Raw genomic sequence first — 16,839 nt, forward strand, 5'->3', positions numbered from 1 at the left:
AAGACAGTTTTCTTATAATTCCCCCTGGGTCCATGAAAGTATTATAATATTTTTAGTGCTAGGATGCTCAACAAAGAGTTTGCAGAACATTAGCTCCTTAGTCACCCAAAAGTAGTAAACTATGGATTTTGGCCTTGAATCACATTACTTTGGTTTTCCCCTCTCCTTGTGAGTAAACCAAAGAAAAGAAGACTCAGAGAGGCAGGTCTGTGATGACAGAATTCTGCCTGCCAGTTTAATTTCAACTATTTTTTCCTGAAACTTCTAAGGTGGTTGTGACTAAGGCAGCTTTTATTAAGTATCCGTGCTTTGCTCAGTGACTTAAAAAAAAGTTGTAGTATTTTATCAGCTTCATTCTCCATATAAACAGAATTTCTCCAATGTGTTTGGCCGCATTATGGAACAAAGCAACGAAGGCCAACATTTCCTGGCTCAGCCAATGATAGAAGAAAATGGTTTCCATTTGCCTGTCTCCTCATCAAAGCCAAAAATTATTTTGTATTCCTTCTCTTAAAAAGAACTACTTTACAGTAATTAGCACACACAATCCCTTCAAGATGTGTTGTTCAAAATTACTTTAGAGAATGAATTGTTCTTCAAAAGCATTTAGGGATCGTTTCATGCCATATCACATCGTATTTTAAATTAATGCCAAGCATGGTTACGGGGCATGTGGGGATACCCAGAGTGACTGATGAGGGACCCCTTTCCTAATGAACAAATAGCATCTTCAGTATTAAAAAATGTTGGACATCCCTCTCCCATCTTGCCTAAAACTTCTGCATGTGGAATTTGAGGGTGGAGGGAGTGGGATTTGGGGAACCCATTATCAAGCATGGTAATTTTTGGATTGAAAAAGAGTATCTGTGGAGTGTTTGGAGGTTTTGTTTTGTTTTGTTTTGTGCTTCAGTTTCGTACACCCGATTACTCAAAGCAGGTGACATGAAAATTTTGCAAAGGCAGATCTGACTTATGTAGGGTTGTAGCCTTCGTGCCACAGGCACTTGTTGTTACATCTGCCATTTCAAATTAGGTGAATTCCAGAGAGTTGCAAAGCATTTATGTATAGCTTTTTTCTGATAAACATCACCCTTAACAGCTACAGGAAAAACATGAAAGTGGTTTCCTCTCAGCTGCAGGCTGTTGGTGGACAGGAAGAAATGAGACCAGATATGAAAGATTAATGCATATTCTTGGGAAAAAAATATTACAGGGTGCCTTGCTGTTTGATTACAAGCCTTGGAATTAGTCAACATTTCCATAATTCTAAACCAATATACACCTGTTTTCCCACTGTGATGTGAAGGCACAACTTAATTTAACAGAAACCCTGCTGTGCTAAATCTCTCATTAAATACCAAGTGAGTTCAGTGATTTAAAGTTGTAGCATTACTATTTTAACTGGTTGCCTTCATATTATGAAATTAATAAGAAATTGATGCACTTTGCCATGTGCCTTCAATTTCTTTCTGAATAAAAATAAAAGAGATAAAGAACAATGCATCGCCCGCTTATACTTTAAAGCTTTTCTGGTCTTAATGATTTTCCTGCGGATGGCATCCATTGAAAAGGCACTTGCTGCCATTTTTCTAGTGTCCGAAACTTTCTATTTCAGACAAGATCAGATAGTGCTGTTTTGTTGTTGTTGTTCTGTTTAATTTTTTCTTGCAGTTGCTGTTTTGTTTCATAAGGAACTTTTATCATGCAACCAAACTTGGTTCATTTGTAGATGTTTGCCTTCCGCCTTTATGTATCATCTTCCTTTTGAGGGAAACAAAGAACTTGGTTATTTGGGGAGGAGAAAACAAAGCTGATGGGACTTTCTCTATGCAATCGAGTATGTCCGCTCTCGGTTTTTACTTAAAATCACCCTCCCTTCCATATGAGCTGTGGGCTCTAGAGACCCTTTAATTGTTGTGGGTGGGGAGGGATGGAGGTGAAACGTCAGGGCCTGACTACACAGTGCAAAGTAATTAAGGAAACATTTCTCAAGCCCGCCTCTAACTTCAGAACCAAGAAAGACACGGGGTCTTGTATCCCTTGAAATGCTCAACCTGAAGCCTAGAAACAGAGAGAGCTAATTGGGCAGCTAAATACAGGAAACTTGGAAGGAATCTGGGGCTCGCTTCCGTGGTTTGCTCGTGCCTCCCTGTTAGACACCTGAGCCGATCTTAGTGACGTTTCGTGAGGTCAGTCAATCACAAATGTTTATTGAGTGCCCACCGCAAGCAAGGCACTACGCTGGGGATTGACGGGAGATAGCAGCAATCAGGCCAGCCAGGGTCTCTGCCCTTGCGATGTCTGCCATCAAACTGGGAGGAGAGATGGTGAACAGGTCATTAATACTTAGATGTTCTGTGCTTGGGTGCTTTTCTACTTCGGACAGATACTGCTCCCACCCTCCCACCTTCTCAGCCTGCCATGGAATATTGTCACTGTGTCCTTAAAGCTGGGTTCCTTGATCAACCATCAGGCTTGGTGGGACATTGCTAGACGAACATTTTCCGCACTGTGCCATTTATGTACTTGGACAAATTTTGGTTGCTTCTGCTTTGACTGTATAGCCAGTTGGGCTTTGAGAGAGCTCTCTTTGTTTAGGGTTTCAGGTTGACACGCCTTAACCAGTAGCATTATTCAGTAGAAATGCCTTCTTGCCATTGCATTTCCCAGAAAGAAATCCTCATAAAGGCAACTTGCAGGATCCATTTGTTCACTCACCTGATTTAGCTTAATTAAAGAATAAAATAAAATAAAACTTCAGTTGAGGCACCGAAAAACTACCCCAATCTTTTCAATAATCAGATGTCAGGGCTAGACATCCTCAGGCCAGTGACAGCACGAGGCCCCACGTCATTCTTTTTTCAAGGTCTTAACACACATTGTCTCTAGCAATAAGGCTCTTTGATTGAAAATCTACAGCAGTATCATTAGAGCATTCACTGTATAAATTAATTTAATTAAGGACGTAATAACAGAGAGGAATACGGTTTTGGAAAAGCTCTTAACTTTTAACAGCAAGGAGGAATCTGCAGAATCTAAATGTCTTGTAAAATATTAATTGCAAATTTCTTCCGGACATTTTCTCTGAATATGCCTTACCCTTCTCTTTTTAGACTCACAGCCAGTTTTATTAAATGCAGTTTATATTAAGGAGTTATTGCCCTAAGAGAACGTTTGGAGCGCTCCCTTTTAGACACGGCCTGCTGGAAGGTGTTTTATGGAAACACTTGTAGTGACAGCAAAGGCTAGACGGAGGTTCGAGATATAAAAGCAAGTGTGTTCCATCCAGTAGGAAGAAGCCGTAAATAAAACGGCCTCTTGGGACGAGCGTGCTTACCCACATGAAGAAAACGGGCCCCTTCCTGGCTTACCCTGGAGGAGGTAATTTATCCACATGGGTAGGCACTTTGCTTCCACATGGGCTTTCACTCAACTCTCGACAGAATTATCCCACGTGTCCTCTAAGAGTAGAATGCTAGGGCATCATCTTTTCGGCAGAATAGCTGGGTTCTCACTGGAACCAAGTTCAGTTTGCCCATTGTAATACTTTCTGAGGTCCTCATTTTCTTGGAACCACCTCTTCCCATTATTAATAGGTATTTAATGCCTTCGTTCTCAGGGCCACTATTTTTTTTTAATAAAAAAACTTTATCAAATAAAAAAGCATTTCCATACAAAACAAAGCAAAGCAATGGGAAAAACAAATGGGGAGATCCAAGAGGGTCAGTACTATTATGTTATTATCCTCATCATCATTCTCAATTCTATCATAAAATCCCTCAAACCCCATCTCCTCCTGTCACTGAAATTTCTCCCAAATTGTGTACTTTGGATCAAAGCTGAGTGAGGCCAAGCTAGAATAAAGATTTTCCCCAGATACCTTTTTATTTCCTGTCATGGAAAAAAACAGCAATATTGGTTTGAGTCCTCAAAACCATGTACCATGTGTGACACACAGAATATTTATTTACCCACCTGACATAGATTTATGGAATTCTTGCTGTTTACCAAGCACTGTTCTAAGTACCAGGGAATATAGCGGTGGACATGCCTTTTATACCTCAGCTACCAAAAAAGCAATGCCTGCCCCCCTTGTCTGCACGGGGCAGATGTTTAATAAGTAGCTCTGGGGTAGTTAATACCCGAATGGGTTAATTTTCTAACATGTTTCCAAAGGAGTCAAGTTTCATTCAGTAAAAAATAATCCTACCCATGAATATCCCAAGTGTTCCAAAATAGGAGAGGAATGTAGATTTATGTTATTCACGTATGTAAGAACATAATGTCTCTTTTTTTATTTTTTAAATTAACTTGATTTATCAAATAAAAAAAATTTCCAAACAAAGCAAAGCCATGGGAAAAACAATGATGTTTCATATATACAAATATATATATGTATATGTTTATACCTCTAGATACACATTTGCATATATACACACGTGGATATCAGTTCAGTCAAATTCCAGAAGGTGTAGCTTAAAGTCCCATTTTCCCTGACCTGCCAACACAGTCTTAAGTATCCATGGTCAATGTTCTCCGGGCTTTGCAAATGGCCTCAGTCCCTCAGTAGACTTCTTACGGCTGTCGATTATTTTTTTGCTTTGAGTCGGGGTCTCGGCTGACTCATAGTGCCCAGGAGAGCACATTTGAAACCTGCCATTTAATGGCTATAACCCGTGCCTTCCACCTGCTTACCCAGAAGAGGAGGGGATGGAGTGAGATAACATATGTGAAGCTCTTTGAGTCCCGGAATGCAGGTGCCTCTCAAGACAGGAGTCTCACTTGATAGCTTCTGTAGGTGTGAACTCTTCCATTTACATTGGCAGAATGTGGCCTGGGCTGAAATGCTTGGCCTTAGAAGACTGCCTGAAAGGAGCTCTTCCCCTGCCATCTATGTTGTGTCAATGGAAAATTTCAATCCCATAAATAAAAGGTTAAAAAAAGTAAAGATTTTGTTTTTGTAAGGTGACTTTTTTTTTCATGACCCCAAACACCTCATAGATCTTTTCAGCCCTTAATTATTTGTCCCTACTATTCGCATGGTGCTGGTATGGTATTCCTATTAATTATGGTCCCTAGTATGCACCTTTAAAAAGGTGACTTTTGTAAGGACTCTGATGGAGGGTGTCAGGGTGTAGCTATGGCAGGATTTCTCAGGTGTAGAAGCCCCTTCCCATCGCCTGAGAAGGAGCCCCAAGCCACGCCATGGGGAAGGAGAAGAGCTCAACGTGTAGGACAAAGGCAGGCATGGAGGGTTGCTGCCAAGCTCACGGGCTTAGACCTGAGAGAATGATGGAAAAGGGAAGAAAACAGTGGGCCCAGTGGTTCCCGCTCTGCTCCCGAGGGTCTGTGAAAGGACGTTTTAATCCTTCGTAAGAGGCCAGTGGATATTTTGTATTTCTTCCACCATGAAGTTCTGCATTACTAACCGAATGGTGTGCTTTGCTTTGGACTGGCAGTCTGTCAACTCAGTAACTTTGATTGGCAGTTATGTGTATATGTCTTTGATTAAAATGAAAAACCAGTTACTTTTAATATACAGCCTACTCATTCCAACAAAGTGGGAGAAAATAAATGAGGTTCCCTTGGTGGTGACAACCTGGAAATGACTTAGCTAAGCAGCCCAGCCAGCTCAGCGTGAAAACAGGGACCAGCTCCACCAGTTTTTGGCAATAGAACTTTGTGGAAGGTGTTACACTTTTGCTTTGCAAGCAACATGCTCTCTCTGCAACTCACTGTCATCAGTATTTTCTGTCATCAGAATTTAGGTACACTTAGTTGCTAAGGTTAGCATGGGAGTTGTGGAGATAATCTATGTGACGTACCTGGCACTGGTACCTGATCCTGTTTGCAAAATGGCCCTATTTCACTTTTAGAGGAATATTGGTCTCTTGTTATTAACGTTTGAAGATATGGCAGAATGGCAAAATGAAGTCATAGTTAGATTTCAGAGATAATCAGTTTTCTGTGTTATTTTAAGATTAAATTGAGAATATTAAGCTCACTTATATAAATCTCAGTTCCCAAAAGATTACTAAGGTTTCAAAAGAAATTGAAAAAAACAAAACAAAACATGGATTTGATTAAAGGTCTGAATGGGTTTGCAGAAGAAGGGGTTATAATAGTCAAATGAAATGGAAAAAGATTTAAAATAAAGCTAGAAAATTGTCCAAATTCTGTCCAGAGACTGTGGGGCCTCTGTGACACCTGAAAATATTTCCGTGGTGCTAGACGGAACTTGAATCTTTTCTGGGTTGGCCGGGCACAGCCCAGGGGGTATGTCTACTGGCAGTGGACCGGCCAGTCCACAGCCTCCCACTCTCGGCCAAAGAAAAAGGATTGACCTCGGCAGGAGTGGAGAGAGCTGTTCCCCACTGTTCTAGTTTGCTAATGCTGCCAGAATGCAAAACACCAGAGACGGATTGGCTTTTATAAAAGGGAGTTTATTTGGTTACACAGTTACAGTCTTAAGGCCATAAAGTATTCAAGGTAACACATCAGCAATCGGGTACCTTCACTGGAGGATGGCCATTGGTGTCCAGAAAACCTCTGTTAGCTGGGAAGGCACGTGGCTGGCGTCTGCTTGCTCCCAGGTTGCTTTTCAAAACGGCATTCTCCAGAATGTCTGCATCAGCTTCCAATGGCCATCTTCAAAATGTCTGTCTCTCTCAGCTCCTGTGCATTCTTCAAAGTGTCCCTCTTGGCTGTAGCAAGCTCGCTCCATCTGTCTGAGCTTATATAGTGCTCCAGTAAACTAATCAAGGCCCATGCTGAATGGGTGGGGCCACACCTCTATGGAAACTATCCAATCAGAGTTATCACCCACAGTTGGGTGGAGCATATCTCCACGGAAACAACCCAATCCAAACATTCCAACCTAATCAACACCAGTATGTCTGCCCCCACAAGACTGTACCAAAGAACATGGCTTTTTCTGGGGGACACAATACGTACAAACCAGCACACCCACTCACCCCCCGCCAAGTAGGAATGGCTGAGCTGGAGGAAGCTGGGGCCTCCATCAGCCAGGGCCTGGGGTCTGCTTGAGGCCACAGCCGCAGGAGGGCAGAGGCAAGGAACGTGGCGTTGTGCATCCTCGGCTGGGTTTGGCTACAGACTGTCCTAGTCCACGGCTGCTCAGGAAGTCTCATGGGCTGACAGCACTGACACAAAATTTCCAGACCACATTGTCCCTAATTCTCATGACCCACAGTCTCTGAGACAAGAGGATAAACCCTGCACGGTGTGTGTGGGAAACCGCAGGAAGGGACGCTGTGACAGCTGTCCTCTCGAACACTCTGTCTTCCCCTCCACCCATGCTTAAAACCACTTAGAATTCCTTGGGTTCTTGTCAGCGTAATGAAGGGGACTAAATGATTCCTAGAGTCTGTTCAATCTTCCAACACTACTCATTGCCTTCCCTGCACTGATCTATAGTAATGTCCTGGTTAATGGATATAAGTGTGTGTGTATGTGTATATATATATATATATATATATATATGACTTGCTTTAGTTATTGGTTAGCAGTGTTAGAGTACTTTATATAGCAGTTAGAATATTGGTCTTGCTTTCCATGTCTATGACAATGTCCTTATTTAATGATCTCTCTATGACTTGAGTTGCCATAGCTCTGGGTTGGGAACTTCAGAGCACTTTATATAGACTCAAGGTGGGCCTCTCCACTTGGATGCTCTCCGGACCTCCTGCTTCCCTCCCTGCCTCTGGTGGGGAGCCGGCAAGAAGCTCCACTCATAATTTCTCACCAGGGAATAAAGAAAGGAAGGGGGAGCAGAGGAACTCTTAACAAGTCCGTTTAATTCCTTGTTTACAGCCTGGGTTTGACAAGCAAGGGTGTTTAACCTAATGAGGCTCCCGGATTAGGAGTGGATTTCTTTTATCTGCTTGATTCCCATCCCCAGTTAACAGGGATAAGTGAGTGGCCTGTGTTTGTAAATGGCTTTAGAGGGTTGTTTGTTATCTCGTCCAAAAGAAATTCCAGGGTTGTATTGATAATGTCGACCTTGTTACGTATTGAGGACACCGAGGTGCCAGAAGATGAAATTACATCTCCAACCTCACTGAGCAAAGCAGTGCCAGGATTGGAATTAGGAGCCAGAGTGGCTAAAACTCCCCAGCACCTGGGTCTGGGGACAGCAGTTTTAGTGTAAGGCTCACCGCAGTGGACTGGGGAAAGGGCCCAACTCAGAAGGGAACCCAGCGCCACGATGAAAACCCTCACCGCAGAGGTAACTGCCACTGCAGGTGGCACATTTCCTGGCATGCGTGGAGGCTCTCTGACATGTTGCTTTAAATTTTCAAACAACTCCAGAAGGCAGGTGTTAAATAGCCCCAGTTTACTGATGAGGACCCTGAAACCCAAGGAAGAGTAGGACCTCATCCCGAGCCCCCAGCCGGTTCTTGCGCATTTGCCAACCATCGGGATTCAAACCAACTACAGACTCTCCTCTGCCACTTAGAGGGTAGGAGCTTGTGTGTCCAAGGCCCTGCCACGCTCCCTTTTTTTTTTTTGTCTTTTACAAGACCTCTAGCAGGGAGCATCCTCCCTTGGTGCTTTCATGTCATTGATAATCTTAGAAATGACCGCTGGCAGCTCTGAATAAATCTAAAGCCTCTGCCTTCCTGCCACAAGAGCTGTCAATACCCCATGGTGGGTGCAGGTGGTGGTGCAACACCTTCCACAAAGTTCTATTACTGAAACCTGGTGGAGCTGGTCCCTGTTTTCACCCTGAGCTGGCTGGGCTGCTTAGCTGAGTCATTTCCAGGTTGTCAACACTGAGGGACCCTCATTTATTTTCTCCCACAGACTTTGTTGGATTGAGTAGCCCTGGGGGACTCAGATGGGCGCCCCCTACCCCCCACTTGTCAGCCCTGATGGCACTTGGTCCCCAGGCACCGAGAGGACAAGCCAGGCTTTCTTGCCCAAGACAGAGGCCGTTACATACATTTCATGGGCGAGCCAAGGTGTTTGCTGAGGTCCCTGACACGGGAGCTCCGGGTCAAGGCAGGTGTTCCCGTAAGAGGAGTGGTTTGGGTGCATGATGGCAAATGTAGCACCTTTCTTTGGAGGAGCGTAGCTTCCCCACCACCATCGCATTAGCGTTCCTGCTATCAGGGGCCTTGCTTTAGCTGCAGCCACAGGCCTCCTGTCCCATCGCACGGCCTGCATTGCAGTGTCCCGTCTCCATCCACCTGGACTCCCCCTCCCTGTGTCACTCAGTGTCCACACCCCAAGGGGAAGAAGGGCAGAGTGCGGCACTGAAGCTCATCCTGGAAAACCAAGCCTGAACCCTCTTCCTGCATGGCCAGGCGGGAAGCAGCAGGACAGAGGGCAGGCAGCGTCCCAGGGTGGAGGCCGGGAACAGCTCCGAGTGTCAGCCGCTGCCCCGTCCCACCCTGCTGGCACCGAGGCGGCCAGGAGGCCCGAGGAGATCACCCAGGGCTGCTGGGATAGGCGAGGAAACTCAGGTCCAAGCGGCAAAGCCCAGCTAACTCCCTGGGCCTTTCTAGTACACCGGGCTGCTGCTATCCACAAGGGCCTGAGCTCCCCACCGCCGACGTGGGCCCCAAGAAATAACCCCAACAGTCCCTTCCCCCGTAACACAGCCACGCTGGGGCCAGGAGGCCTGAGCTTCCCCTGAGGTGCAGAGAGCTGGGGGCCCCTTCCTTCCTCTCCCCACCCAGCCTCGGCTCCAACTGTCCCTCCAGACCCCTTTCCCACTTCCAGAGGCAAGGCAGTGTGAAAGCCCAAAGTGGGGACTCCGATGTCTGCCAGCCAGGCACTTCAGTGTCCCATCAGCATCTCACACTTTGTTTCTCCATGACATCCAGCAAGAGGCTGTGTCTTGGGCTTGGCTTTCCTCCACCTCTCTCTGAGGCATTAGAGGAGAAGCTGAGGTTTCAGGGGTGGCTGGGAAGTTCTCAGGGCTCCGATGGCCAGCCAAGTCCCCGCGATACTGTCAGGCATCCAGGACGGGAAGGACCAAGGAAGAGTGAAGGGCAGGCTCCCGGGGAAGCCGTCCCCACTCCTGGGAGAGGAATCACGTGACTGGGGGCCAGCAGGGTTAGGGGTGGTTTTTGTCTGTGATAGCACTTTCTTACTTGCCCACACACCTAGAACCTTCCAGTTTCTTCAGAATAGCATATGCTTAAATGCATAGCAGAATCTGCCTGATGTTTGGGATGTAAGGTAGCAGTTGGGGCCCAGTATACAGGGACATGTTGTCAAGTCATAAGGGTTAGGATGTAGACAATTAATTGCTGCCATGGGCTATATCTTATATGCTGAATGTATGAGTCAGCCAGCAGTTACGAAACTCCAGAATAAGTATTGTTTCCAGACACAGCTTATCTACATGTGGGAGATTTTCAATGGCTTTCAGAATTTTGGTAATTTTAACCAAATAACAATAAATGTTCAAGTAATAAAAAAATAATAATAATAGTTAACATTTATTGAGGGCTTATTATGTCCTGGGCACTGTGCCAAGAGTTTCTTATAGACCTGATCTCATGTAAACAATAAAATACTAATTAAATAGTAAAACAGTAAGCCACAATTTGTTTGCCTACTCTGATTACTTTTTCAACTAGAAGTCTGTTGTTCTAAGCCCAAGAGAGTTGAAGTGGCCATAATATTTAGAGAAAATGTCTCTAATGACAAATCAGTGAACATCTTTTATGCTCCAACTAGATACAAGTGTGCTGTGAACGACAGCTGTCGGTCAATTCAGGCTAATGTCATCCTGTCATCTTAATCCATTGTTAATATCTGATTATTAATGATTGACTAACATTAATGAGCTATCATTTAAGTAGGAGGAAGAACGTTTGTCTACATTTTGAACTGTTCTTTCTTACATCTCTCCTATAGCTCCTGGAAACACTAACTATAGTCACAACTCCTTAAAAAAACCCTCACGAGTATCCTTGAATCATTTATTAGATAATTTCAGTCATTAAGTGACCTAAGTCCATCCTATGTCATCCAGATGTAAAACCTCCGTAAGTCATTAACCAAAGCTAAGTATCACCAGTAAGGAAAATGAAAAGCAGGACTGACGAGCACAGGAAGACTCGTAGCTGATTTCAGGAGGTTTCTGTTTATATGAATGATGTTATCTGGATCAGCGGAGGAAAAGATGACAGGCAGAAGAAAAGAGGCCAGATCGAATCAGAGATCACGGAATATGGAAACTAAAAGCGTCTTTAGGAATTATGTAGCCCAGCCCCCTCACCTTAGAAACGAGGACACCGATGTCCAGAAAGTTTGGGTGACATGGTGGAGGCGGGCCAACAACTCACGTCTCCAGCTGCAAGTCTCTTGTTCTTTTTAGCAGTCTCTCCCACAGTTTCTCCAAAGATTATGCCAAACATATCATTTTAAAGAATCAGAAGTTCAGCTCTCTCCATAGCAGGACACTCTTAGGATGTGAGCCTTTTGAATTTGTTCATTCCTTTTCTCATTTCCATCCTCTGAGAAAAGACCAAGACAGATAATGATATTTTTCCCAGCCATTTCTCTAAAATAACATATGAACTAGATAAATTTGTAAAGAATCAGTGAAGAAAAAAGAAAGTGGTCCTTTAGATGGCAGTCTATTTGAATGTATTACTGGAGCTGTGATCTGCCACGTTGGCTGCACAATAGCGTCACCTGGAGAATATTTAAAACTTCATATGCCCAAGTTACACCACAGGCAAATGAAGTAAGACCGTCTCAGGGTGGCAGCCAGTGACATCGGTACTTTCACAAGCTCCCCAAGTGTCCTGCTGTTCTGGCAAGTTTGAGAACCAGTGTTGGTAAAATGAATCTCCTCATCAACCCCACGAGCTGGCTGTTGATTAGCTTGTTTCCTTCTTTCACCTGTTCTTTTGGATGCCTGAGGACGTTTTCTCGCCTGCTAGTTGTATCCTATGAGAACCACAGTCTTCTTACTCAGCAACCAGCCACGCTGACACCATCTGGGAACTCATTAGAAACGCAGACCCCGGGCTCCACCCAACATGCATTTAGACAAGATCCCAGGTGACGCATATGCTCCACGGCTGTCCTGAGAGCGTGTCCAACCCAGATGTGTGTACGTGGGCACCTCTTGCAACCACTGAATGGGAAGTCTAGAAGATCTTCTGTGGCTAGAGGCTGCCTCCTTCCCTGACTTCCTTTTGGATATTCTGAAGGTGGGATAGGGGTATTCTGACCATCAAGATACAAAAGAGAAGCAAATGGAGACATGAGTACCCCTGTGTTTTCCAGCCTCCTGGAATGGGTAATTGCGTTTTCCCATCCCATTCGTATTCTAAGACCTGTTGGTTGGAAAATCTCACTTGAATGAGACTTATGCAAAATTAATACGTCCCAGACTCTAAGACGACGAATGGAATTGGTGCTATTTTAAGCGCAGTTTCTCAGGCCAGCAAAAGCTGATTCTAAAGCAAGAGGAAAAATTTTCTGCCACTAAGAGTTAATCCGTAATGCTCAACAACCCATTCTCACCTTGCAGAAAGGCTCAGAATGTAGCGTCCCTGCTGTTTCAGCACTCATGCACTTGAAATTCCTTACCAGGAAAGCCAAGCATTTATTATCTTGTTTCTCCGGATATCTACCGCTTGAGAGACTTTTGCTGACAAAGGAAGTTTACGTACGTCATGAATGCTAAAGGGTAGAATATACACTCCCACGCTAAGGGGTGCTGTGTTTATCTATGAGTTCTGCAATTTGAGAGGCTTCAAAGGAATATCACCTGCCCTAAACAGTCCCCACTGTGAGATTTCCCCTTGAGTGAATTCTTCTTTTCCATCCTTACATCTTGTGGCTCCTGGGAACTTTTTCATGTTTTGTCTTATTCCTAATCCCTTAAAGTACAACAGACATCCTAGGACCCCTGTGGAAAAGGGAGCAAGGTGGGGCAAGAAGAGAGTTGTCATGTACCTAGGGAAGAGGACAGATTAGGGGTCCAATTCAGGCTTGTTAATATATCAGACCACAGCAGAAAACGGAAACAGAAGGAGGACAGAGAACAGAAGATAAAACCCACCAGGCTTCCTCTGGAACTTACAAAAACAAACAAAACCCTTGCATTTATTTTGCTTGTCATAACAAAACGACCAACTCTTGAGGAAGAAATTCCGACGGCTGAGTATCTATACAGTTGATACCGTCTTCCTCACTTCTTTCTACCCATTTCTGTATTTCATTATCTGATTAGAGCTGGTTAATAACTTTGGGACTGAAAAACAGATACTCCTTCCTAATTATGCCTTTGTGGAGGTTCCCAGCCCTTGTTGTTTTCTCCTCGGCATCTGCTCCATCCCTCTGATGAGATGAGTTGGGTCTCCTTCAGCCTCGGTCTTGGGAAGAAAAATCAGAAATAAGTAACTGACCCAGCAGCAGGATGAGGTGGTCACAAGTAGCACGTCTGCTCAGTTGTGGAAGACAGCTCTGCCAAGCTGACCAACAGGCAAATCCCCTGGTCACTTAACGAGGGAAAGAGCGATGCTAGAGATATTTTAGGGCTTGCAGCAGTTCTTGGCAACCTTCCGGAGATGCGCCTTTAGTGGAAGTACAAGTGCCCTTACTGGTTCTAAGGACATGCCCGCCTGACAGTTGATTACATTGGCTTCAGAGGAGAAAGGTGCTCCCATCCAGGCAGGGAGAGGGAAAACTGAAGAACATGCTGTATGCAAGTCAAAGCTCTGATGTACAGCTAGCCTCTCAAAGTCAACTGGGCCAATAGCCTGCTTCCCGAGATAGCGTCCCAAAGTTTGTGTAAACCGTGACCCTCGGTTGCGTTGCATGGCATTTGGTGGCATAGATGCCTCACTTTGGGTGTGTTCTCAGGCATTTTATCTGGACTCTTTTCTCTAAACGTGATTTGCTTTTGGAAGTTCGATTGCAATACTGATATTAAATATTTTCAGTGGTAACTTTTAAAAGCTTTATTGAGAAAGACAAAATTTAGCTTAGACTTGAATAAAATACTGAATAACAGAAGAATAAATAAACCAGCTGGCCAGGGCCAACACTGATTTATTTTTATTGTTGAGATACACACACACACACACACACACACACCGCATAAAATTTGCCATTTTAACCATTTTTTAATGTGCAATTCAGTGGCATTAATTACTTTTATGATATTGTACTACCATCATCACCTCCCATTACTAAAACTTTTTCCTGGCTCCAAAACAGAAGCTCTTTACCCATTAAGCAATAACTACCCATTCCCACTTCCCCATGTATTATACTTTGTCTCTTTGATTTGCCTATTCCAGGTATTTCATGTAAGTGGAATCATACAATATCTGTCCTTTTGTGTCTGGCCTAATTCACTGAGCATGTTTTCAAGGTTCATTCATGTTTTAGCGTGTATCCAAACGTCATTCCTTGTTTGACTGGATAGTATCCAACACTGGTGTTTGAACAGGAAAGTTAAATCTGGCCAAAATCTTGGAGCATTGAAGAAGCCGGGTTGTAGCAGAGCTGAGTGCCAAAAATATAAAGTATATTGAGCTGTGTGCATTCCCAGTGACTCCACTGCACAATGGAGAGAAGTTATTAGCAACACTTTCTCCCAGTGGAAAGGAATTTTATTAGTGTTTTCAAATAGATAGCAAGCAAGCAGCTATGATAAAATATTGCCCCTTAAACACTGATGTGCCCTACGGTTCTGTCCCTACTCCCATCCCCTGTCTCACAATGCTTGTTTCCTTCTGTCTCTCTCATTCATTTTCATGGCTTCCATTCCCTCCGATAGGACGATGACTCCCAAATCGATCTTGAAATCAGACTTTATCGCTAAGCCCCAAACCCTAATATCTGTTATTTGGCAGTGGCATCTAAATGGTCCACAGGAAGTTCCAGCACTAACATTGTTACCTTCCCGCCACATGCCAGGCCTTCCTCCTGCATTACCTGTCTAAGGGAATGGGTGAACCAACGAAGACAGGAAACTGGGGATCATCCTCAGCTTCTCTCCCTTCTGTGCCCCCATATTCCTTTCTGTACCCCCACTTCCAGTCAGTCAGGAAATCCTGTATTCCACCTTAATAGCATCTCTAGAATTCTGCCCTCCTCCATTGGGACTTCCCAATTGTCCTCACAGCTAATAAATGTGCAGAAGGAACCAGGGGGTTTTCCCAGGTTATCCCTATAACAACTGCACTCATTTGCCTTCCAAATGCTTTCTGAAGTGGAAGAGAACAGGTGGAGGTACAGCCAGGACACTCAGCGGGGTCTATGAACACTGTCTGCTATGTCCTGTCTTACGGCTGAAAAAAAGGGTGCAAACTGCTGAGTTCAAAGGGTGAAATTCAAACCCCCTATCCTGCCCCTCCCTTTTCTTTCAGCTTTGATGACACTCATGCCCCCACATTGTATTCCAGCTGTATGAAACTATCCATATGCTGTCTCATATTTCCAGGGGAGTAGGGCTGGATGAATAGTCCTTCCTTATAATCCACTGGATCATGTGATCAAATTTATCCTGTCACCTGCCATGTTCCCTTAATTTTTACACCTCCCATACTGAGCTCTATGGGGCAGGGGCGCACATCCTCAGAGCCCAGCCTGGTGCCTCAACCCCTAGGGGGTGCTCAACAAATGTTGATTGAATAAATGATCTCTGAGGATAGCTTTTATTCATAGTCTCAATGTAAAAAAAAAAAAATCACAATGTGAAAAATCTCAAGAGCCCTTTACAAACTGGTAGGGTGGAAAATGGAGGTAGGAGGGTGGTCTCAAACTTTCATTCCCCCCATCACGTTGCTTTTGAACAGTCAGACCCCTACTTTGCAGGCTCGAAGCATAGGGTGATTCAGGAGCATGCAGAGGGTCCCAAAGCATCAATTACTCTAATTGCAATCCGTGAATGATTGAGAAAGATAGAGCATACGATCATATAGTACTTTACATTCAGTGTGCGTTCTCGTATGTGTTATCTGACTCAGCCCTCATAATTATGCAATAAGTGAGCTGTGATTTTCACTTCACAGGTGCATTGACCAAGGAGTAACGAGGTCTCGGGAGTTGGCCGTAGGGACATCAGTGGGCAAAGCCAAGATTCAAAGCCAGACCTTAGAATTCTACCAGACAACCGTAAAGCAGCCTAACCTTCCTAAGACCTATGTATTACTGCACATCCAGAGCAGTAGAAAAAGTAGATTTGCCATAGTAGATCAAGTGCAGTTAATGAGGGATTCCCACGTTATTTCCTTAAAATAAAATTACCGTGTCCTTGTCTCCCATATTCCTTGTCTAAGCTTATCGTTTCCATTTAAACTATGGTTACCTGCGGCACGTTTGGAGCCCTCAGCTTTGAATTTGACCTTAAGAAGACTGAGCCTCAGAATAAGAGTATTTATAGTGCAATTGAACAGTAACCGTAACTTGCTCTGCCAACAAGTAATTTCCAAAGTTGGTAAACAATCTCACACGTTAGAGCAGAAGGTGGAAATCAAAATGAAAACCCAAACTCAAAGAACTAGCAGCACTGGAGGAAACAGCTTCCTCTGGCAAAATATCAACCAAAGTCAGTACTACTGCAGAAGATGAGATGAATAAACATAGCTGCTAAAAAGAATATCAGATGTCATACTCAAATGTTCAATGGATGTACATTTTAAACGTGGATAATATGAAATAGCCCTTAGGGCATTTTTCCAAACTTGCCGTCTATTTTTAGTAGGGAATAGATTTTTTTTTTTTACTAGCCTCATTTGTTAACAAGAAAACGAAAAGGAAAGAAAGTCATTTTTGCTTACCCATGATTAAGAAGAAGAGCACACTAGTTACTGACTTTCATTCACTCAGATA

The 16,839-nt window shown here is 44.0% G+C and overlaps 1 protein-coding gene across 11 annotated transcripts in view; it reads left to right on the top strand.

The window, feature by feature from the left end:
* CELF2 (CUGBP Elav-like family member 2) overlaps positions 1 to 16,839 on the top strand; it is a 637,682-nt gene that overhangs the window by 525,025 nt on the left and 95,818 nt on the right. The gene's annotated exons all lie outside the window — the stretch shown is intronic.

Source organism: Choloepus didactylus, chromosome 8, assembly GCF_015220235.1.
Source record: "Choloepus didactylus isolate mChoDid1 chromosome 8, mChoDid1.pri, whole genome shotgun sequence".
NCBI lineage: Eukaryota > Metazoa > Chordata > Mammalia > Pilosa > Megalonychidae > Choloepus > Choloepus didactylus.